Source organism: Nerophis ophidion, linkage group LG04 (assembly GCF_033978795.1).
Source record: "Nerophis ophidion isolate RoL-2023_Sa linkage group LG04, RoL_Noph_v1.0, whole genome shotgun sequence".
NCBI classification, from domain to species: domain Eukaryota; kingdom Metazoa; phylum Chordata; class Actinopteri; order Syngnathiformes; family Syngnathidae; genus Nerophis; species Nerophis ophidion.
Window position 1 is genome coordinate 71,927,390 of NC_084614.1, and position 26,601 is coordinate 71,953,990.

The 26,601-nt window shown below is 36.7% G+C and overlaps 1 pseudogene; it reads right to left on the bottom strand.

The window, feature by feature from the left end:
* Window positions 1-26,601, bottom strand: part of LOC133550458 (neural cell adhesion molecule 1-like) — a 662,135-nt pseudogene that overhangs the window by 58,418 nt on the left and 577,116 nt on the right.

Consider the following 26,601-nt stretch of genomic DNA (forward strand, 5'->3'; position numbering starts at 1 on the left):
GGGTGGCGGGGCTCTCCCTTAGAGATAGGGCGAGAAGCTCTGCCATCCGGGAGGAGCTCAAAGTAAAGCCGCTGCTCCTCCACATCGAGAGGAGCCAGATGAGGTGGTTCGGGCATCTGGTCAGGATGCCACCCGAACGCCTCCCTAGGGATGTGTTTAGGGCACGTCCAGCTGGTAGGAGGCCACGGGGAAGACCCAGGACACGTTGGGAAGACTATGTCTCCCGGCTGGCCTGGGAACGCCTCGGGATCCCCCGGGAAGAGCTAGACGAAGTGGCTGGAGATAGGGAAGTCTGGGCTTCCCTGCTTAGGCTGCTGCCCCCGCGACCCGACCTCGGATAAGCGGAAGATGATGGATGGATGGATGGATATTATTATATTTATTTTATTTTATTTTTTTTTACTATTTATACTACCATATTGTATATGCACCTTAGGAGGAGCTGCTCCAATTTCGTTGTTCTTTGAACCTGTTCATTGCAATAATGACAATAAAACTCTATTCTATTCTATTCTATATAAGAGTAATATGGGCGTGCCATTTAGCCATTGCCTTTAACGCAGTCTACAACTTGTACAGCAGGGGTCACCAACGCGTACAGGTAGCCTGTAAGGACCAGATGAGTCGCCCGCTGGCCTGTTCTAAAAATAGCTCAAATAGCAGCACTTACCAGTGAGCTGCCTCAAATTTTTAAATTGTATTTATTTATTAGCAAGCTGGTCCCGCTTTGCTCGACATTTTTAATTCTGAGAGGGACAAAACTCAAATAGAATTTGGTCTTCACTTGTTTTTTACTTTGCTTTCAGAAAGACAATTTTATAGAAAAAAATACAACCTTAAAAATGATTTTAGGATTTTTAAACACATATACCTTTTTACCTTTTAAATTCCTTCCTCTTTCCTGACAATTTAAATCAATGTTCAAGTATTTTTGTTTATTGTAAATAACAATAAATACATTTTATTTTTATTCCTCATTTTAGCTTCTGTTTTTTCGAGGAAGAATATTTGTGAAATATTTCTTCAAACTTATTATGATTACAATTGAAAAAAAATACTCTGGCAAATCTAGAAAATCTGTAGAATCAAATTTTAATCTTATTCAAAAGTCTTTTGAATTTCTTTTAAAATGTTTGTTCTGGAAAATCTAGAAGAAATAATGATTTGTCTTTGTTAGAAATATAGCTTGGTCCAATGTGTTATATATTCTAACAAAGTGCAGATTGGATTTTAACCTATTTAAAACATGTCATCAAAATTCTAAAATTAATCTTAATCAGGAAAAATTACTTATGATGTTCCACGAATTTCAAAAAGATTCAAATTAGCTTGTTATTCCTCTTCATTTTTTTCGGTTGAATTTTGAATTTTAAAGAGTCGAAACTACGTTTCAAAATAAAATGTTAATCTTTTTCGTGTTTTCTCCTCTTTTAAACCGTTCAATTAAGTGTTTTTTTCATCATTTATTCTCTACAAAAAAAAAATGTACGACGGAATGATAGACAGAAATACCCATTTTTTAATATATATAGATGTATTTATTAAAGGTAGATTGAGCAAATTGGCTATTTCTGGCAATGTATTTAAGTGTGTATCAAACTGGTAGCCCTTCGCATTAATCAGTACTCAAGAAGTAGCTCTTGGTTTCAAAAAGGTTGGTGACCTCTGATGTAAAGACATCTAATCTAGGCAGTCCAGTAACATGTATGTGGCTCCCGCAGATACACGTACACGACTGCGAGGCATACTGGGTGACAGAGTACACTGAAGGTTGTAATATAAATAAATTTAACACTCTTACTAATATGCACCACACTGTGAACCCACACCAAACGAGAATGACAAACAGATTTCGGGAGAACATCCTCACAGTAACACAACATAAACGCAACACAACAAATACCCAGAATCATTTGCATCCATGACTATTCCTGACTATATTATACACCCCCGCCCACCTCAACCGACGCACGGAAGGGGGGGGGGGGGGGGTGTTGGTGCTAGCGGGGTGTATAATATAGCTTGAAAGAGTCATGGATGCATAGCATTCTAGGTAATTGTTATGTTGCGTTTATAATGTGTTACAGTTTCTCATTCTTGTTTGGTGTGGGTTCACAGTGTGGTGTATATTAGTAAGAGTGTTAAAATTGTTTATATCACAACCTTCAGTGTACTCTGTGTCACCCAGTATGCCTCGCAGTCATGTACGTGGATCTGCGGAAGCCACATACAACATGTTACTGGACTGCCAAGATGTCTGTACATGTTGTAGAAGGCGTCAAAGGCAATGGCTTCATGGCACGCCCTTATTATTGTTATCTGGGTGACCACCAGCAGATATTCGCGAGAATGATTGGGGCTCCCTTCGTCTTCATTAATTTGTGAAACGGACCAAAAATGGCTCTTTGAGTGGTAAAGGTTGCCGACCCCTGGCCTATAGAAATATATATCGAGAAATTATAGAGAATTTAAAATCAATAGACCTTCCGTAGAAGCACAAGTGAGCATTATTGTTTGTGTAAACATAAACTCATTTGCATTGCCATAGCATCATTGCATACCACATTAGTTAAAGTTAAACAAAACTACACGAAATACATGCAATAAAAAAAAAAGTAATAAAAAAAAAGTACCAATGATAGTCACACACACACTAGGTGTGGCAAAATTATTCTCTGCATTTGACCCGTTACCATTGATCACCCCCTGGGAGGTGAGTGGAGCAGGGAGCAGCAGCGGTGGCCGCGCCCGGGAATCATTTATGGTGATTTAACCCCCAATTCCAACCTTGAGTAGGTAAATGTAGTACATAAATGCTCAGTGGCCTTGTGGTTAGAGTGTCCGCCCTGAGATCGGTAGGTCGGGGGTTCAAACCCCGGCCGAGTCATACCAAAGACTATAAAAATGGGACCCATTACCTCCCTGCTTGGCACTCAGCATTAAGGGTTGGAATTGGGGGTTAAATCACCATAAATGATTCCCGGGCGCGGCCACCACTGCTGCTCACTGCTCCCCTCACTTCCCAGGGGGTGATCAAGGGTGATGGGTCAAATGCAGGGAATAATTTCGCCACATCTAGTATGTGTGTGACTATCATTGGTACTTTAACTTTACTACAAATACATGATAAAAAAAGGCCATTTGCTAAGAAAGTTTATGTCTATTTAAGGATCAATAGACTAGATTAGCCACTTACCTTTTTAGCGCTACAAAATGGAAAATATTTCTTTGTATTGTGCAGGTGTACCTAAAAACAATATTTTGTATAACATATTTAAATAACTGTGTATTATTATTATCATTATGTTATGTTTTTTTAAATACATAAAACAATATGTTTCTGTCTTGCTGACATTGTAAAACAAGATTGAGCTGCGACCACAACTGATTGTGCAGGTGTAGCTAATCCAAATATTTTTTTTTATTTTTTTTCATGTTTACAATACATTTTTTTAGAAATATATTAAAATCATTTCTGTCGCGCTGTCTTACGAAAAAAAAAAAAAAAACGTTTGATGATCTTTTACAAACTGAGCAGCGACCCATTTTGGAACCGACACCAAAATCCAAATAATTGTTATAATATGTCATTTTATCTTTAGAAAATTTATTTTTCGGTAATTTTTTTTGTTTGTTTATTTTTAAAACATGAATACAAATGCATGTCCGTCTTGTTAACATTTCAAATTAAAATTCAAAAAACTGATTGGTGACCTAATAGAATTCAAAAACACCCTTCATTGTATTTTGTAGGTGTACCTAATTAAAACATTTTTTTTAAATAATATTTAATTCTATTTTTTTTATTATTATTATTTTTTTAATTTCAACAAAGCAATTACATCTTTCTGTCTTACTAGACCTAATAGAATTCAAAAACACCCTTCATTGTTTTTTGTAGGTGTACCTAATTAAAACATTTTTTTAAATAATATTTAATTCTATTTTTTTTTTTTAGTATTTTTTAATTTCAACAAAGCAATTACATCTTTCTGTCTTACTAGACCTAATAGAATTCAAAAACACCCTTCATTGTATTTTGTAGGTGTACCTAATTAAAAAATGTTTTTTAATAATATTTAATTCTATTTTTTCATTTTATTATTTTTGAATTCAAACAAAACAATTACATTTTTCTGTCTAACTAACCTAAAAAAAAAAAAAAGTGATATTTTGAGTACCGTATTTCCTTGAATTGCCGCCGGGGCGCTAATTAATTTCAATTCTCTTCTCACTCCTGCGCTTACCAAAGGCATGCGGTAAAAGTAAGCATCCGCTAATTATTTGAAAACCTCTTTTCACTCCGGCACTTACCAAAGGCATGCGGTAAAAATTTGAGTGTGATGTAAGCTCGGACCTTAAATCCTACAGAATAGCTCTTAATCTTCTTCCCTTTATGCGATTTCAAATTACCGCTATTTACCCCGAAAAGGCGCCTTCTACTCGCCGCAGTTGAGTAAATACATGAGGAGGATTTGAAAAGATGCTACAAGATGCTTTCTGGTCACGGTGGCGGGCCTTTGTGCACTGCAGTGTGTGTGTGTGTGTGTGTGTGTGTGTGTGTGTGTGTGTGTCTAGCAGGGGAAGGTTTAGCAAGATGAAAGCAAAAAACCGTACCTGGCATGGTGGTGGGCTCCGTGGCCGTTCTGAAAGAGACGACGCCGTGCTTGGACTTGCCCTGCTGGTTCTCCGCCACCACGCGGACCTCGTACTCCGTGTTCCAGTCCAGTCCGCTCAGCACCACGTACTCGCTGAGGGACGGCATGCGGATCTCGGGCTTCCAGTCGGACACGTGCTTCTGGAGGCAGAACAGGACATAGGCAATCTTTTATTCATTTAAAGGCCTACTGAAATGAGATTTTCTTATTCAAACGGGGATAGCAGGTCCATTTTATGTGTCATACTTGATCATTTTGCGATATTGCCATTTTTTTGCTGAAAGGATTTAGTAGAGAACATCCACGATAAATTTGGCAACGTTCGGTGCTAAGAGAAAAGCCCTGCCTCTACTGCAGGGGTGTCAAAGTCAAATACAGAGTGGGCCAAAATTTTAAACGGAACAAAGCCGCGGGCGAAGGGTTGAACAAATGAACCTTTTAATAGGGACCCAAACAAGTTTTGCATTGAATATTGAACAAGCAAGGCTTATATAACTTTATATTGACATGCAAAATCCAGTTTCAAATAATAATAATTAAAAAAATATCAATGGCATATCAAATAAAATTTAAATAAAAATTGAGTGCCTCTTTTCTATTTGGAGCCTTCTGAGATAAATATCAAAAAGGCTAATAATACATTTGAAAATAAAATAACAATAATGAATGAATCAAACATTCAAGCCTTGAAGTAACAAGAGAAAGTGCATGAATAAATTGTTAATTATTGCTCAGTTTGCTACACTGATTTGCTTGAACAATGAATATGGAACAAGCAATAATTATAGAACTTAATAGTGCAAAATCCACATTCAAAAAACAAACGCAAAAACAAAAAAAAGGTCAAATGAATACAATTCAAATAAAACATTTAATGCCTCTTTTCTATTTGCAGCCTTCTGAGGTAAATATCAACATTACATTTTTCCACAGGCTAATAAATCTTTAAATAAAATAATAATGACATGGGTGGGGTTGGTGGTGGTGGGGTGGGGGGGTGGGTTGGTGGTAGTCAAGTGCTGCAAGGGGATCTGGGTATTTGTTCTGTTGTGTTTATGTTGTGTTACGGTGCGGATGTTCTCCCGGAATGTGTTAGTCATTCTTGTATGGTGTGGGCTCACAGTGTGGCGCATATTTGTAACTGTGTTAAAGTTGTTTATGCGGCCACCCTCAGTCTGACCTGTATGGCTGTTGAGCAAGTATGATCGGCATTCACTTAAGTGTGTGTACAAGTCGCATATATCATGTGACTTGGCCGGCACGCTGTTTGTATGGAGTAAGAGCGGACGTGACAACATATTGTAAACAACGCTAAAAGCAGTGCCTTTATAGTACCGACGGGCCAGCTCTAATGTTAATTTGATATTGCCTCAAGGGCCAAATGAAATTGTAATTTTGCCCGCGGGCCAGAGTTTGACACCCATGTTTTATCCGGAAGGCGCAGACGATGACGTCACATGTTTGATGGCTCCGCACATATTCACATTGATTTCAATGGGAGCCTCCAACAAAAAGTGCTATTCGGACCGAGAAAACGACAATTCCCCTATTAATTCGAGCGAGGATGAAAGATTCGTGTTTGAGGATATTAATAGCGACAGACTAAAAAAAAAACGGAAAAAAAAGTAACAAAAAAAAAACCGCAATTGCATTGAGACCGATTCATATGTTTTTAGACAGATTTACTAGGATAATTCTGGGAAATCCCTTATCTTTCTATTGTGTTGCTAGTGTTTTAGTGAGTTTAACAGTACCTGATAGTCGGAAGTGTACGTCCACGGGTGTGTTGACGCGCAGTGTCTCAGGGGAGTCGACGGCAGCTTTGTGGGCGGCACAAGCTCAGCTTTGCTCCGGTAAGAAGCGACTTTTTAACCACCATTTTCTCACCGAAACCTGCTGGTTGATATTCATTTGGGATCCATGTCCGCTGCGATCCATAGTAAAGTTTCACCTCTGTGAATTTTAAACAAGGAATCACCCAGTGTTTGTGTGGCTAAAGTCTAAAGTTTCCCAACTCCATCTTTCTACTTTGACTTCTCCAATATTAGTTGAACAAATTGCAAAAGATTCAGCAGCACAGATCTCCAAAATACTCTGTAATTATGCCGTTAAAGCAGACGACTTTTAGCTGTGTGTGTGACGTCACGCGTACACGTCGTCATTACGCGACGTTTTCAGGAAAAAACTCACGGGATATTTAAAATTGCAATTCAGTAAACTAAAGCGGCCATATTGGCATGTGTTGCAATGTTAATATTTCATCATTGATATATAAACTCTGCGATGAGGGGGCGACTTGTCCAGGGTGTACCCCGCCTTCCGCCCGATTGTAGCTGAGATAGGCGCCAGTGCCCCCCGCGACCCCGAAAGGGAATGAGCGGTAGAAAATGGATGGATGGATGATTGAAACTTTTATTAGTAGATTGCACAGTACAGTACATATTCCGTACAATTGACCTCTAAATGGTAACACCTGAATACGTTTCTCAACGTGTTTAAATCGGGGTCCCATTAAATCAATTCATGGTATATGTGGAACATATATCACTATAAAAATTTATCAATCCTCCGAATTTGTGAAGCCTAATCAAATGCGACGACACTCATTTACCACAATTTCCTTCATAAGCTTGTTTAATTCTGAAGAAACACTAAGTTTTCTTCAACTCATTCTCGCTGGCGGGCCAAATTTTTGGACAAAATTTTCGCGAAAACAGTGTATGGGAAAATCGCAGATACAAACCCAATATTGATATGGATGGATGATATATAAACTATCAGACTGCGTGGTGGGTAGTAGTGGGTTTCAGTAGGCCTTTAAACTAATGCATTAGAATACACTCAACACCGGAGCTGCCGAGCCTCACGCTTTTGAGCGTGACAGTAACGCAATTCAACCCTTTCTCACGCCACACGCCGCATGGGACGTTTCTCTCGTATATATTTCCCCCCCCCCCATCCATATGATTGTTAGCGTATCAACTTGAATCTTCTGGCGGTGAGGCTAAGTCTGATTTGCGACTGAATCGAGGAGGGAGGGGGTAGTGGCAGGATATCAACAATCCATCCATCCATCCATTTCTACCGCTTATTCCCTTTTGGGGTAGCGGGGGGGCGCTGGCGCCTATCTCAGCTACAATCGGGCAGAAGGCGGGCTACACCCTGGACAAGTCGCCACCTCATCACAGGGCCAACACAGATAGACAGACAACATTCACACTCACATTCACACACTAGGGACCATTTAGTGTTGCCAATCAACCTATCCCCAGGTGCATGTCTTTGGAAGTGGGAGGGAACCCACGCATTCACGGGGAGAACATGCAAACTCCACACAGGAAGATATCAACGAATACTACTAAATTACCATAAAAAAGAAAATAAATAGATTATAGTACTTTCCGGACCATAGGGCGCACTGCCGATCAATGGTCTATTTTCGATATTTTTTTTCGTATATAGGGCGCATTAAAGTAGTCATTTTATTATCATTTTTATTTTTATTTTATTTTTATTATAATTTAATTATCATTTTTTATTAGAATTTTTTTCTGGGGGACGGCGTGGCGCAGTGGGAGAGTGGCTGTGCGCAACCCGAGGGTCCCTGGTTCAATCCCCACCTAGTACCAACCTCGTTACGTCCGTTGTGTCCTTGAGCAAGACACTTAGTGTTACGTCTGTTCGGCATTGTGATGCCGGGTTCGATTCCCTCGAGGATGCGTCGAAATTGAACACAGCAAAGGTAAGATATTTACAATTTATTTAAATAACAAAAAAGGAGCTATATAACAAAAATGCTAGAGCTAGTAGAATAAAACAAACAAAGGACGCTGGCATAAAAGCTGGGATATACAAAAATGAGAACTAAACTGGCACATAGACACATTAAAGAGAAAAACAAAACATACAGCATGAGAGCTGGAATAAACAAATGGCTGAGCGTGAAAAGCTAGCGAGAGTGCAGGCGTAACTTGTTGCGTGAAAGCAAATTATGAACCCAGGCTGAACAAACAAAAGAGGACGGCTTATAAAGTGACGGTGATTATCTGTAGCAGGTGTGCGGGGCATGAGCAGCAGGTGAACTGATGAGTAACCATGGTGACCGACTTAAACAGGAAATAATCGGATCAGATGGAGAGTGAAAATAAAAATGGAACAATAAACAATAATATGCGGAGGATCCAAAAAGTGAATCTCAACACTTAGATTAGATTAGATTAGATAGTACTTTATTTATTCCGTCAGGAAAATTAAAATTTTCAGCACAATCCCATTCAAGATTAGACAAACATTACAGGGAGACAGAACAGGATCGCTGACGGGTCTGCTGGCTTCCAGCGCCCCTTACAAAAAAAGAGGATATACAGGGAAACAAGGTGGGGGGAAAGGGAGGAAAAATAGAAGATTAAAATAAAATAAAAAATAAAAAATAAAAAATCGGTCTTAGCCTGGGCCCTGGAGAGGGGGTGCAGACTGAGGCCAAGGAAGAAAAAAAAAACCCACAACTCATAGCCATAGAACACACCCCTCTAACATGTGTGTAAGAGGGAAACTTCACCCTTGCTCCTGATGGGTGCTGGTTAGTGCCTTGCATGGCAGCTCCCCCCATCAGCGTGTGGATGTGTGTGTGAATGGGTAAATGTGGAAGTAGTGTCAAAGCGCTTTGAGTACCTTGAAGGTAGAAAAGCGCTATACAAGTCCAACCCATTTACCATTTATTTACTAAATGTAAAACACTGCCTTGTGGTCTACATCCGTATTTTTAGACCACTGTGCCGCTCAACCCACTCAACGTTCGCCTGCTTGCTAAAAGACGTTTAGCAAGTGTTCACTGTTGAGTCTGTTTTATCTTCGATTTAATGTGTACTGTTTTACGGCCGCTATAACTCCTGTAATTGCTGCAGAGCTGTGTAACATTTATTTGCCTAATCTCTGGGCCAGTTCACACTTGGAAAATAGACTCAATGTGTGTGTGCGTCAGTTACAGACTTGTAAATATAAATTTAGACCCTCCCCCCAAAGCAGTGTTTATCAATGTTTTTTTTATTTCAAGGTACTGTACTTTGTATATCCCTTACTCTGACAGTGTACAAATGGAATCAAATGGATCCCACACTGTCAGTGTTACAGACCTTATAAGACTCAATTTAGATCGCCCTCAAGAAACCCACAGAGTCCCTGGAATCCCCTTTGAGAACCGCTGTAAAGCAGAATTCAATCAAAGAGTGGCCACGGTGCAAGGAGAGGACAAAAGTCTAAAAGTTTAAATGGACGATAAAAAAAAGGCCAAATCGATGATAAAAAAAAAAGCCAACATTTTTACGAACGCATCATGACACTCAAGTTTCCCTCTTGTCATTTTCTGAAGCTCGGAGACCCTGCATCACAACATTTACCACATTCTAACAACCACATTTAACATTTAAGAACAACTTGAACACATAGTGTAATTTCAATTCAACAATCAACACCAGAAAAATAAAGCACTGCATATAAGCCTACACGGAAATGAAAGGTACATTTAAAATAGCCAATAGAATAATACAATTTTAACAAAACACATTTCAAGACTTGGGACAAAAATTGCAAGTATGACAATTTATTTTACATATCACAAAAAAATACTTATTTTTTTTAACATTTAAAAGTACCTTTAAAAAAAAAAAAAAGTAGAAAAGGACAAAAGTAACTTTAACAATAATTGCAAAACTCATGGCAGTACTTTGGTTAAATTTTAAGTCTGAGAATGTAAGAAAAAAAAATCACAGTGAATGATATGTCCAAATAATTTTAACCCAGTTTAATATTTACAGTGGGATTAAAACAGATATTAAAATATATACAGTATATTAACAAATCAGGAATGTACTGCAAGGGCCTCAAAAACATAAAAATCAAGCAATTAAAAAAAAAAAAATACATATATATACATATTATATATATATACATATATAATGCATATATACATGTATTTCTTATATTAATCAAATTAATTTAAAAAATAAATCAAATTAATCAACAGTCTACCAAGTAAACATACTTTTCTATATGTACATAGATGTGTATAGGTATGTATCCATCCCATCCATTTTTTAACGCTTGTCCATTATCTATATATATATATATATATATATATATCCATCCATCCATTTTCTACCGCTTATTCCCTTTTGGGGTCGCGGGGGGCGCTGGCGCCTATCTCAGCTACAATCGGGCGGAAGGCGGGGTACACCCTGGACAAGTCGCCACCTCATCGCAGGGCCAACACAGATAGACAGACAACATATATATATATATATATATATATATATATATATATATATATATATATATATATATATATATATATATATATATATATATATATATATACACATATATATACACATATATATATATATATATATATATATATATACATATATACACACACATATATATATGTTTACTTATATGTATATATATATATATTTTTTAAAATGTAAATGTGTATATATATATATATATACATATACATATACACACACATATACATATATATATATATATATATATATATGTATAGATAAATAAATACAAATTATATATATATATATATATGCATATATATATACATATATATACATATATATATACATAAATACATATATACATACATACATATCTATATACATACATACATATATATACATACATATATACATACATATATATATATATATATATATATATATATATATATATATATATATATATATATATATATATATATATTCAAACCAACACTACTAAAAATAAAACTAGTAATGGATAGGCTCCAGCCCTCCCGCTACCCAGAGAGGGATAAGCAGTAAATGTTACTGATACAACTGCTGTCATTTGATTGCTAAGCGCCAATTTGTGTTCATCAGGAAGCGCTTCTTACGGCTCACAAGTGACAGTTCGTACTGAATCAAGTCAAAGCGATCTGAACGCAACTACGGAAATGGAAAAAAATCAGAAGTGTGGTATTATTTTGATTTCTTTGCGCTGAATAAGACAACTGTTCTTCTCTTCCTATTTACTATTAGGTTCATTGACCTGAGTTGAGCGTTTCATTTTATTTTCTGCACTGTTTTTGTTTACACAAAAACAGTTTGATTTGCCAGCTCTTGATTTTATTTGCAAGTCCAATGTAGTGATTTTCTTTAATCCAGCAGATGGCGGATGACTATAATGAAACAGAAACACGGTGTACGTGCAGTGTCAATACAGCTAATGAGTGTGCCACACATTCACCGAGGCGTCATTCATCCATCAATAAAAATACCAATAATTTTGAATGCTATACCATGTTTGTGTTGATACTCACAGCCTTGTATCGGACCAGGTAGTGCATAATCGGGGAGCCGCCGTCGTCCTGCTTGATCCAGTTGACCTTCAGAGAATTGCCCTGGTTTTGGATCATGGCCTCCAGTTTCGGCGCGGCGGGTTCTCCTACCGAGGGGCAAAACCAGAGGGAACGTTTACCGCATGTTTGTTAAAATCATTTACCCGATCCAACCCAGTGACTCTGTACTCTAAGTGTTATATCCCCAACATGCTCTTTTGTTAACATTTTTAATGATAAACTTGTCTAATGAGGCTGTTTTTAAGCAACTATGCTGTTTGATGACACGGCAAAAAAGCACGGTAAGTACTATTTAAATAAAGAGTTGATTAGAAATGCTCCCGCTTCAATGCTCAGAATGTTGAAGGTTGGCTGTCGAAACTGGACAGCACCCGACGGACGGTGTTAGAAAAGAGAAGCAAATAGTTGTTAAAAAAAAAATAGTGGCAGGCGTGAGCAACATCGTGGTTAGGTTGTTTTTGTTTCGCCTCTGAGGCTCAAACTGAGGTTGTTAGCGGAAAAAAAGAAGGTGATCCATGCAGGGCTGCGGGGTTTGTTTACAGCAAGGTGCTCGGGGCGACACCGATAAGTAAAAAAAGTGGAGGGACTGTGCTTGGAATTCATTCAGAGGATTTTTTGCAAGTTTTTTTTTTTTTTTTTTTTGCCACAAAGACACTGCTTAGAATTTCCTATACATAAGCTTAAGCATTGTAGCGTGGAGAGGTCAGAGGATGGATACAAACAAAACCAGACGTGATGGCAATGACGCAGACGCAAGCAGAAAGTTCTCTGAGAATCAGCAGAAGAAAAAGGAAACATGAATTGGAGAAGGAGGATGCGCATTGGCAACTTGCATGCTGCAGTCACTTGTTATTAAACATCCAATCAAACAGTGACGACAATAATTAGACGGGAAAAGACACTATAAAGCAGTGGGCCCCAACCTTTTTGTATCCGCGGACCGGTCAACGCTTAATCATTTTTCCCACGGCCTGGGGAGATGGGGGGGGGGGATATGATTTTTTAATTTTTTAAATTTTTTTTCTTTGTCATGAAAAAGGGACGTTTTTGTCATGAAAAAGGGAGGTTTTTTTGGTTGGTGCACTAATTGTAAGTGTATATTGTGTTTTTTATGTTGCTAAAAAAATAAAAATTATATATATATATATATATATATATATATATATAATTTTATTTATGTATTTTTTAAATAAAAATGAAAAAAAAAAAATTCTGCGGCCCGGTACCAATCGGGCCCGGTGGTTGGGGACCACTGCTATAAAGTACTGCGTTTTGAACAGGTTTTATAAAAAAAAAAAAAAAAAAAAAACATAAAAAATAATAAAAATACATGGTTACACTTTAGTATGGGGAACACATATTCACCATTAATAAGGTGCTTATCAACATCAAAATTAGTAACATACCGGCTCTTAATTAGTCATTATTAGGTACTTATTAATGCCTTATTCTGCATGGCCTTATTGTTCAACCGGTAAGCCATGAACTAAGAGTCTTCCCTCAATAACCTCAGAATTATTGCTTATTAGTAACCCTAACCCTTATATGCTCCCCCTAGTCTCCAAATAACTCTAAATTAAGTCTTTGTTACTTAGAATATTTTCCCCATACTAAAGTGCTACCAGATACATTTCTATCTAATTAACCAGGCAATTTATTATTATTTTTTTTAAGATTATCATTATTAAATATTGTGGTTATAAATTTAAAGAATGTTTGAGCTACAAAATGTAACAAAAGGTTGGCTTATTTAAGAAAAAATAATAATTGGAAACTTTTAAAAAAAAAAAGATAAAAATCTGCATGAATATGATAATAGATTTAGATTAAAATGAACGCATTATCATAAAATACAGTCGTGGTCAAAAGTTTACATACACTTGTAAATAACAATGTCATGGCTGTCTTGAGTTTCCAATCATTTCTACAACTCTTATTTTTTTGTGATAGAGTGATCAGAGCACATACTTGTAGGTCACAAAAATCATTCATGAAGTTTGGTTCTTTTATGAATTTATTATGGGTCTGCTGAAAATGTGACTAAATATGCTGGGTCAAAAGTATCCATTCAGCAACGAACATGATACATTTTGGTGATGGAGAAAAGTTTCAATCCAATCAAATTAGCTTCATGGCATGGCCTCTTAACTTTACGTGAGTGATTATGATTGACAACACCTGTTGACTTCTCTGAGACCATTTAAATAGGGCCAATGCGATGCAGTCATTACACTCGGTTACAAACACGACAATGGGAAAGTCAAAGGAACTCAGCACAGATCTGAAAAAAAAGGAATCATTGAGTTGAACAAGTCAGGAAAGTCACTTGGGGCCTTTTCAAAGCAGCTTAAGGTCCCAAGAGCAACTGTGCAGACAATTGTTCGTAAGTATAAAGTGCATGGCACAGTTTTGTCACTGCCACGATCTTGATGACAACGCAAGCTATCACCTGCTGCTGAGAGTAATTTGGTCAAGATGATCAAGAGTCAACCGAGAACAACCAAAAAGCAGGTCTGCTATGAATTGGAAGCTGCTGGAACACAGGGGTCAGTGGGTTTTGGGTGACAAAACAAGTATGTGCTCCGTTTACTCTATCACAAAAAAAAATAAGAGTTGTAGAAATTATTGGAAACTCAAAAACATTTGACCATGACTGTATACGTTGATTAAAATACAATTTTACTACATTCATATTAGGTTTGTTTTTGAATAAATTCATTTTCTAAATAATAAAGATAGTAATAAAAAAATTGTAGGTTTTAATACATTTTTAAGATTGAAATAATATAGGGCTGTCAAAGAAAGTTTCCTTCTAATGGAAAATTTTTTTTTTTTAATCCAGATGAAAATGGACTAAGAATAATTTTGAATGTCAAATTGAACTTAAAAGCCTCGGCAGGTATTCTTTCTTCCCATCGCTGCGAGTTATCAAACTTTTTTTTTTTCTAAAGTCGCTTGCAAAATTGTTGTGTCGCTGTTTTTGAGTGTGTGGTTGTTTATTTCAGCTTGCGTTTCTGGTAGGTAGTTTGTTCTTTTGTACACGATGTTTCCTTGGTACATGCAAGCCAACTACGAATTCGATTAGACCCGCAGTCGAAAATGTCTTGTGTCTGTTTGTGTCCGTGTTGTGTTGAGCGGTTAAAAGAAAAAAAAAAGCATAATGTTCAATAAACAAACATTTGTATAAATCGAACAAATTGCCTATTTTCATGATGGATGTACATTTTAATAAGGTGCGGTTTTTAAAAATGAAAAACACTTTTTTTTTACGATTAATCACAATTTTTTATTTTTTAACCATGGACAAAATACGATTAATCTTGATTAAATATTTTAATCGTTTTACAGCCCTAAAATGAAGACATTATCAATAAAAAAATGCATGTTTATTCAAATGACTAATCCATCAAGTTTTTTTTAAATAATTTGCAAGATTGAAATAAATACATGAATAATAATAAAATGCACATTACTTTAAATAACAAATCTACTCAACTCTGTATTTGAAATATGTTTAAATTTAAAATATAAACAATAGCAGTAAAAATGATTAGTAATACTTTTTAAAATTAATTTTCAAGTTTAAAAACATACATTTTTGCCCTATAATGTGCAATTGTGTTATATGTGTATATGTATATATATGCATATGTATGGATACATGCATACAGTGGGGCAAAAAAGCATTTAGTCAGCCACCGATTGTGCAAGTTCTCCCACTTAAAATGATGACCGAGGTCTGTAATTTTCATCATAGGTACACTTCAACTGTGAGAGACAGAATAAGAAAAAAAAATCCAGGAATTTACATTGTATGGATTTTTAAGAATTTGTGAATTATGGTGAAAAATAAGTATTTGGTCAACCATTCAAAGCTCTCACTGATGGAAGGAGGTTTTGGCTGAAAATCTCACGATACATGGCCCCATTCATTCTTTCCTTAACACGGATCAATCGTCCTGTCCCCTTAGCAGAAAAACAGCCCCAAAGCATGTTTCCACCCCCATGCTTCAAAGTAGGTATGGTGTTCTTGGGATGCAACTCAGTATTCTTCTTCCTCCAAACAAGACGAGTTGAGTTTATACCAAAATGGATACATAGATGATACAGCAGAGGATTGGGAGAATTTTTGGTATAAACTCAACTCGTCGTGTTTGGAGGAAGAAGAATACTGAGTTGCATCCCAAGAACACCATACCTACTGTGAGGCATGGGGGTGGAAACATCATGCTTTGGGGCTGTTTTTCTGCTAAGGGGACAGGACAATTGATCCGTGTTAAGGAAAGAATGAATGGGGCCATGTATCGTGAGATTTTGAGCCAAAATACTTATTTTCCACCATAATTTACAAATAAATTCTTTAAAATTCCTACAATGTGAATTCCTGGATTTTTTTTTCACATTCTGTCTCTCACAGTTGAAGTGTACCTATGATGAAAATTACAGACCTCTGTCATCATTTTAAGTGAGAGAACTTGCACAATCAGTGGCTGACTAAATACTTTTTTTGCTCCACTGTATGTGTGAATATACATACATACATATAGATACATATCTTCTTTTCTATCTTTGTTTTTACTATTTATATTACAAAATTGTGTGTGCACCTGAGCGGATCTGCTCCAATTTCATTGTTCTTTGAACCACTTCACTGCAATAATGACAATAAAACTCTATTCTATTCTATTCTATACATAAATACTATAATAATAAATGCATTTTTATTCGGATAAGCAATTTATTGCATTTTAAAAATAAATTTAATTTAAAAAAATAAAAATACAATAAAATATATTTTTTAAATCCAATAAACTAATAATAATGTTACTACTAATGCTAGTAGAATAATTCACAAATGTATTTATCTTTATTATGGATTTTGGTGTTAGTCTTCCATTTGTCAAAGTCACATCCTCTGAGCGCCTCGTATTGACTGAGAAAGTTCCGAAAACAGTGAAAACTGTGACAAAAAGCCTTTTTGCTGATGATTGCACTATTATCACAATGCAGATTGACATTAACCTTTAACACAACACCACAAGGGCAACCATTTGGCACGAATTGAAGGATGGTGAAGGTATTGAATAATAGATGCAGTCTCGTTAAGAATGACTTAAAAAAAACAAAACACTAAAACTGTGTCTAATCTGCTTCTAATATGTCAAACGTCCTCTTAAGTCTTTTTTTTTTTGGGTAGGTCGGCAAAAAAATAAGCAAAAGTTACCTTCTGTTAGCCGGCGATGTCGACATCATCAGCACCATGCAAGAGCCACATGTCAAAGTCACATGATGTACAACCACATGATTGGTTGAAGGCATGGTAAATACAGGCGGGTGGTGGGCGGGGGTCGGGCGGGGTAGGGTTGGCAGGAAAACATACAAAAAAGTTGTGAAATGATGAAAAAAAAGCCAACACATAATGAACACAACAACAACAACAACAACAAAAAACACCTCACAATACTGTGCGTGGGTAAATACAACACAAATCACATGAAATTATTACATGGAGAAAAAGATTGTAGGCATATGAGACGCTTATAGAATGCGATCGTTTAAAGGAGTCACATTTGCGCGGTGTGGTCGAGTTTGATTGCAGCTTATTTCAAATTTAACAACATAATGGTATGCTTTTACAAAGACTGAAATGAGAATGCGAAAGGTTTCCCTGGGAACATTTGTTGTTTGTTGTATACACAACGCACAATATGTGCATCTGTGGAAATTCCAACGACAATAGATGAGGTTAGGGAAGGGACAAAATGAGGCTAAATTAGAGACTACCGAATTGATGATGGGCGATACCACACACTTTCTTACCGATACAATGCCAACGGAGCTTGATATCGCTGCTACCAACTCAAAGGTAATCATCTAAGAAAACAGTCCTGAGACCAGGGGTCCCCAAACTTTCTGACTCGGGAGTCGAATTGGGTTAAAACAATTCTGTGTATATATATACAGTATATATGTATATATATATATATATATATATATATATATATATATATATATATGTATATATATATATATATATATATATATATATATATATATATATATATATATATATATATATATATATATATATATATATATATATATATACCAACATAAATACATACATAAAAACCCCGTTTCCATATGAGTTGGGAAATTGTGTTAGATGTATATAAACGGAATACAGTGATTTGCAAATCCTTTTCAACCCATATTCAATTGAACGCACTACAAAGACAAGATATTTGATGTTCAGACTCATAAACTTTATTTTTTTTTTTTTGCAAATAATAATTAACCTACAATTTCATGGCTGCAACACGTGCCAAAGTAGTTGGGAAAGGGCATGTTCACCACTGTGTTACATCACCTTTTCTTTTAACAACACTCAATAAACGTTTGGGAACGGAGGAAACTAATTGTTGAAGCTTTGAAAGTGGAATTTTTTCCAATTCTTGTTTATGTAGAGGTTTAGTCTTCAGTCCGGGGTCTCTGCTGTCGTACTTTACGCTTCATAATGCCCCACAAATTTTTGATGGGAGACAGATCTGGACTGCAGGCGGGACAGGAAAGTACCCACACTTTTTTTTTTTACAAAGCCACGCTTTTGTAACACGTGGCTTGCTGAAATAAGCAGGGGCGTCCATGATAACGTTACTTGGATGACAACATATGTTGTTCCAAAACCTTTATGTACCTTTCAGCATTAATGGTGCCTTCACAGATGTGTAAGATACCCATGTCTTGGGCACTAATACACCCCCATACCATCACAGATGCTGGCTTTTGAACTTTGCGCCTATAACAATCCGGATGGTTATTTTCCTCTTTGTTCCGGAGGACACCACGTCCACAGTTTCCAAATATAATTTGAAATGTGGACTCGTCAGACCACAGAATACTTTACCTCTTTGCATCAGTCCATCTTAGATGAGCTCGGGCCCAGCGAAGCCGGCGGCGTTCCTTGGTGTTGTAGATAAATGGCTTTCGCTTTGCATAGTAGAGTTTTAACTTGCACTTACAGATGTAGCGATGAACTGTATTTAATGACAGTGGTTTTCTCAAGTGTTCCTGAGCCCATGTGGTGATATCCTTTACACACTGATGTCGTTTTTTAATGAGGATCAAAGGTCCGTAATATCATCGCTTACGTGCAGTGATTTCTCCAGATTCTCTGAACCTCTTGATGATTTTACGGACCGTAGATGGTAAAATCCCTCAATTCCTTGCAATAGCTCGTTGAGAAATGTTGTTCTAAAACTGTTCGACAATTTGCTTACAAATTGGTGACCCTCGCCCCATCCTTGTTTGTGAATTACTTAGCATTTCCTGGAAGCTGCTTTTATACCCAATCATGGCACCCACCTGTTCCTAATTAGCCTGCACACCTGTGGGATGTTCCCAATAAGTGTTTCATGAGCATTCCTCAACTTTATCAGTATTTATTGCCACCTTTCCCAACTTCTTTGTCACGTGTTGCTGGCATCAAATTCATAAAGTCAATGATTATTTGCAAAAAAAAAAAAAAAAGTTTATCAGTTTTAACTTCCAATATATAAATGATATTATTGTTTCGTATTTCAATTACTTTAAGTAAAAAAATAACTCTGACCTATTATTGTCCGTTAATTTCATGGTATCAATGTAGAAATATGCTAAACCACTCCTCCGTAGGTCATCAGCCTGATTGGTATAAACTACCTTGATCTGTGAAATGCGGTGGAAACGCAAAACACACACTTCTAAAGGAACCTTTAGTTCCAGGAACTACAGGTTCCAGGAAACTAAAGTTCCTGAACTTTTGGTTGAAAAGGGCCTCAAAGAATAAAAATGTGCCAAAAAGTTAAGTAAGCAGGCCCTCTATCTTTTAGTTATGCTTGCAACAACACAATGTCGATTGTGTCAACGCAATTGGAACAAGACAGCTAGGAGTATTCCTAGGAATACCCGATTTTGGCTAAAAACAGTCACAGGCGAGTATTGCAAAGATTTAAGTAAAATTTTAAAGAATATCTTTTAAAAGTTAGCATAATTACACATATTATTATTTAGATTTTTAGGCACTTTGATGCACTTTAAATATTTTCTGGTACAGACTAAAAAAACAATGTTAATAGTTATATTTTTGTTGTAAAAATTCCTTATTTTTTACTTTTTTTTTTTTAAATGTTAAAAAAGATGAAATGTGATGCAGATGTGCACTTATACCAATTTTATACACAAATGGTACAATTGCTAGTCGCAGCGGGCAAAATATTTTTTTATTCCTAAAGGGGGTGTGCGCAATGTAAATAATTGAAAAGCACTACTAGCGTCCAAACGTTTAGGAAGTGAAGCAAATTATATTTATATAGCGCTTTTCTCTAGTGACCCAATGCACTTTTTACAAAGTAAAAACCCAATATCTAAATGACATTTCAACCAGTGTTAGTGGCCCTGGGAGCAGGTGGGTAAAGGGTCTTGCCCAAGGACACAACGGTAGTGACTAGGATGGCGAAAGCGGGAATCGAACCTGGAACCCTCAAGTCTGCTGCACGTCCACCCTACCAACCGAGCTTAGGAAGTACAGTAGTACCACAACTTAGGAAAACATTGCGATTCACAACCGAGCTCATAACTCAAAACCCTCGTATCTCAAAGCAGCCCCCCATTGAAATATATTTTTAATTAATTGCATCCGTGCTTGGCCCTTACAAATCCGCACAAATTTAACAAGCGACATGGCTTGTGAAAACCCGCAATTTTTTTTAGATTAGAATGTGAAAAAAAAACAACAACAAAAAAAACATTACAATAGTAGTTAGTACAACCAACTATACTAATTTTATGCAATAACAAAATAATATCGTTTAGCATTTACCTTTGGTATCGGACCATTGCTGTGTCTTCGTCCAGTGTTGCCTAGTCCACTTAATATAAGTCACTTGTTTTTATACAGCTTGTTTCTTTTGTGACAATAGGAACTAAGAAATCGCTGTTTATGTTCCACATCGGCACATTTGAATGATGGACTGAAGAAGTTAGTGTTTTGAAAACAAGTGATATCAAAGGTAATGATTGGCAATCCTGTTTGTCGAGTCAGTACGAGACAGAATACATTTAAACACGCCAAACAAAGTATTTGCAGCTTCCTAATATTTTTATGGATACATGTTTGTCGTTCGGACGTTTGTGGCTGCGTGCTGTCTCAACTGTCCAATCAAAACTTACGTTGGTTTCATCCGTCTAATCAAAAATTATGTTTGCTTCTTGTGCAAACGAAGCAGCATGTAACAATATATTCTGTTGCAAATACTACTTCGACCGACGGTGAAAATGCTCGTAACTCAAGGTGTGCTCTTTTTTGATTGATTGGAACTTTTATTAGTAGATTGCACAGTACAGTACATATTCCGTACAATTGAAAACTGAAATGGTAACACCCGAATACGTTTTTTAACTTCCTTGTGTCGGGGTCCACGTTAATCAATTCAACGCTGAGAGACAACCCGTATCTCAAATTACTCGTAAGTTAAAGTACGCGAAAATTGAGGTACCAGTAACTAGTTAGTCCACTGACTCGCGACGGACGGTTTTACACGCTTCATAATATTGTCGAACGCGTCTGCTAGATTACGATGAATTCTAAACCTGTTCTGCTTCCTCAGCTCACCGCTACAACAAGTCGTATCCCAAACCAGCTGATCCCCAAAAGCACCTTTTTAGCGGTGAAGTTGGTCAACTGCAATGACGTCGACCTTTGAAAAAACCCAAAGATACAATTTTGCGCAGAGAAAACAGACATGCTAGCCTAAATCTGATACATCCTGGTTAGATACGCTGCTGTCACACACAAATCCATACTGTTATTGTCACTCCAAATCAGGAAAAACCCTCAATAACAAATTGTCACACTTCAATTTCAATGCAGTTAGCGTTTGATTGTTGTGCTAAGAAGACAAGCACACTGTACAGCCGGGGATACTCACTAAGCTCCATCGTGGTGGAAACGATAAGGGGTGGAGCCTCCGATGAAGCTGGAAGATGGTAAGAATAATGTTGAGATCCCCTTTTCGGATCTCCACATATTATTGTTTATTGTTCCATGTATTTCCTGTTTAGTTTGTCACCATGGTTTCTCATTAGTTACACCTGCTACTTTCGGGTCCCGCACACCTGTGACTAGTTCTCCCGTCCAAAGGCAAAACCCAGTAACTGAATTTTGGTCAAAACTGAGCTGATAATAATTTTGGAGTTCCTAGGTGATATGCTTTACATTAGTGTATGTGATATTGTAATTTGTTCCGTAGGTAAGCTGTTACGCGCATGGCAGGACCTAGCAACTACCACAGAAAAACCTAGTATCTCAAGGGACCAATCGGAGCTTCTTTGTCAGTCGCCTTATTGTCTTTAATGAGACATTTGCACCAATGGGGGCCGACGGTCAACCTGATTATGGGATATAATATCGCTAAAATTCGCTCCATTTGGTCCACTAAAGACGCCGAGATCATTATCCATGCGTTTGTTACGTCTCGTCTCGATTACTGTAACGTATTATTTTCGGGTCTCCCCATGTCTAGCATTAAAAGATTACAGTTGGTACAAAATGCGGCTGCTAGACTTTTGACAAGAACAAGAAAGTTTGATCACAGTACGCCTGTACTGGCTCACCTGCACTGGCTTCCTGTGCACTTAAGATGTGACTTTAAGGTTTTACTACTTACGTATAAAATACTACACGGTCTAGCTCCATCCTATCTTGCCGATTGTATTGTACCGTATGTCCCGGCAAGAAATCTGCGTTCAAAAGACTCCGGCTTATTAGTGATTCCTAGAGCCCAAAAAAAGTCTGCGGGCTATAGAGCGTTTTCCGTTCGGGCTCCAGTACTCTGGAATGCCCTCCCGGTAACAGTTCGAGATGCTACCTCAGTAGAAGCATTTAAGTCTCACCTTAAAACTCATCTGTATACTGTAGCCTTTAAATAGACCTCCTTTTTAGACCAGTTGATCTGCCGCTTCTTTTCTTTCTCCTATGTCCCCCCCTCCCTTGTGGAGGGGGTCCGGTCCCCCAACCATGGATGAAGTACTGGCTGTCCAGAGTCGAGACCCAGGATGGACCGCTCGTCGGGACCCAGGATGGACCGCTCGCCTGTATCGGTTGGGGACATCTCTACGCTGCTGATCCGCCTCCGCTTGAGATGGTTTCCTGTGGACGGGACTCTCGCTGCTGTCTTGGATCCGCTTGAACTGAACTCTCGCGGCTGTGTTGGAGCCACTATGGATTGAACTTTCACAGTATCATGTTAGACCCGCTCGACATCCATTGCTTTCGGTCCCCTAGAGGGGGGGGGTTGCCCACATCTGAGGTCCTCTCCAAGGTTTCTCATAGTCAGCATTGTCACTGGCGTCCCACTGGATGTGAATTCTCCCTGCCCAGTGGGTGTGAGTTTTCCTTGCCCTTTTGTGGGTTCTTCCGAGGATGTTGTAGTCGTAATGATTTGTGCAGTCCTTTGAGACATTTGTGATTTGGGGCTATATAAATAAACATTGATTGATTGATTGATTGATATTATGGCACGAGGGGATATTTGGAAGATTGGCCCAGGACGTTGAAAGCACTTTCATTAAATGTATTTTTCTTGATTCTTCCCCTTGCATACTCTTTTGGGCAGATAACTGTGGAGGTCAAAATAAAAACTGGACGCTGTACACGGCTCTTGCCCAATGTGCAAACGCAGAATGGGGCCCACCCGAGATTGTGATAAAATATCTGGAGAAAGGGCCACACGTTCATGAGAGCAGATTCAACCCATGGCTCAATCGGCAAGAAAATGAAAGCTCAAGAGAACATCTATACGTTTGATGACTTTGTAGATCTTTGTAAGACAGCATCAAGGTATATTGGTTTTCATGTGTTTTCTCAAAATCAGCTAGAAGCGAGTTACTAGGTTTTGCCTTTGGACGGGAGCGTTATCACCGTCCTTATATAAGCCTGCCTCTTTTTGTTAATCATTCTGGGATCCAAGTTTGTTTTCATGCAACGGTACGTCTGCTATTCAGGATTGACTCTTCACATTTCTACTCGCTAGCCCTCGCGCTACGTTTCTGTTTATTCTTAGCTCTCATGCTAATTGTGTTTGTTTTTCCTGTTTGTGCCTTCGTGCCAAGTTTAGTTTTGCTGTTGGCCTTCCTAGCCTTCGATGCAAGCACTTTTGTTTGCCTTTTTGCTTAGCTCCAGTGTTTTTGTTCATAGCTCTTTTGTTAAATAAATCAGTTAATCTTACCTTTGCTGTGTACTCGTTCGACGCATCCAGGAGGGGACAAATTTTGGCAGCACTATGCCTCACAGACGTAACAAATAAGATGTTTTTTTTTGGACATTTTCTTATAACTGATGACAAATTAGAATCATATTGTTTTTTTTTCCTTTGTACTTTTTTTAAGTACTTTCCAGAATAACTGATGTGTTAACCTCTTAAGGCCCAAGCTGTTTGTTTACATGCTTTTTTAAATTTCTTTTTGCTATTTGGGCTTATTGGACCCTAATTAGAATAAAAACTAAGACTCATCTTTTTATATGATGTATATTAGTCCATAAGTAAACATGAAGTTTAGTGACATGCTAATTCTTATTTTTAAGCTATTTTTTTCCTAATTCCATTGTACGTTATATTCCACCAAATGACAGTATAAGTGTCCACATAAGAGCCGTAAGACCCCAATTCAGTAGTGTACACAATTCTGGAAATAAGAGCTCAAAGGTGTTGTCCACGCATGTGGACACCAAGGCCTTTAGAGGTTAACCAGGGGTGTCAATCTCGTTTTCATTGAGGGCCACATCGCAGTTATGATTGCCCTCCGAGGGCCGCTTGTAACAATGAGTAATATATGAATATACATGTGTATATACATTGTTTTAAATAAGCTGCAAAATAAATATTTACATTTTACTTTAAAAACTGGCAGCTCAGTCAGCAGGATTGCACAGTAAAAGCAGTGGTTTTTTTTTTACAACATATAAAAAAATTTAATAAATGGAATTGAATAGAAAAACCCTATCACTGTTTTTAGCGGTAAAATTCAAGCAACAGAGCTGCCAGTTTTTTTTGTACCGTAAAATCTTGTTGTTTTAATGTTTTTTTTTTTTTTTTTTTAATGTTTTAGTGTCTTGCTGTATATGGAAAAAAACAGCACCAAAGTTAAGTTGACGGTAAAAAAGCTGTACCGTAAAATCTATTGTCGTTGTAATTTGTTTTGAAATCATAAATCAAGCAGATATTTAAGTATTTATCTTTATTTCAACAAAAAAATAATATAATATTTTGATTTGATAATATTGAATTTTAAAAGATATGCAATTGCATGCAGTACATGATTTTTAATGTCAAAAGGGAAAAAAAAACACTAATATATTTAGTGAGAAAAGATTAACATTTTATTAACGTATATTTCTTCCAGGTTTTCGCAGGCCACATAAAATAATGTGGCGGGCCAGATTTGGCCCCCGGGCCTTGAGTTTGGCACCTGTGTGTTAGTATTACTATATTGATAAGAAAGATTATAAGACATCCTAAACCAGGAGTCACCAACCTTTTTGAAACCAAGAGCTACTGCTTGGGTACTGATTAATGAGAAGGGCTCCCAGTTTGATACACACTTAAATAAATTGCCAGAAATAGCCAATTTGCTCAATTTACCTTTAATAAATAAATCTATATATATATAAAAAAAAGAGTATTTCTTTCTGTCATTCTGTCGTACATTTTTTTCCTTTTACGGAAGGTTTTTTGTAGGGAATAAATGATGAAAAAAAACACTTAATTGATCGATTTAAAAGAGGAGAAAACACGAAAAAAATGAAAATTTAATTTTGAAACATAGTTTATCTTTAATTTTGACTCTTTAAAATTCCAAATTCAACCGAAAACAATGAAGAGAAAAACTAGCTAATTCGAATCTTTTTGAAAAAATTAAAAAAATAATTTATGGAACATCATTAGTAATTTTTCCTGATTAAGATTAATTTTAGAATTTTGATGACATGTTTTAAATAGGTTAAAATCCAATCTGCACTTTGTTAGAATATATAACAAATTGGACCAAGCTATATTTCTAACAAAGACAAATCATTATTTATTCTAGATTTTCCAGAACAAAAATTTTAAAAGAAATTCAAAAGACTTTGAAATAAGATTTAAATTTGATTCTACAGATTTTCTATATTTGCCAGATTAATTTTTTTGAATTTTAATCATAATAAGTTTGAAGAAATATTTCACAAATATTCTTCATCGAAAAAACCGAAGCTAAAATGAAGAATTAAATTAAAATGTATTTATTATTCTTTACAATAAAAAATAAGATATACTTGAACATTGATTTAAATTGTCAGGAAAGAAGAGGAAGGAATTTAAAAGGTAAAAAGGTATATGTGTTTAAAAATCCTAAAATCATTATTAAGGTTGTATTTTTTCTCTAAAATTGTCTTTCTGAAAGTTATAAGAAGCAAAGTAAAAAAAAATAATGAATTGATTTAAACAAGTGAAGACCAAGTCTTTAAAAATATTTTCT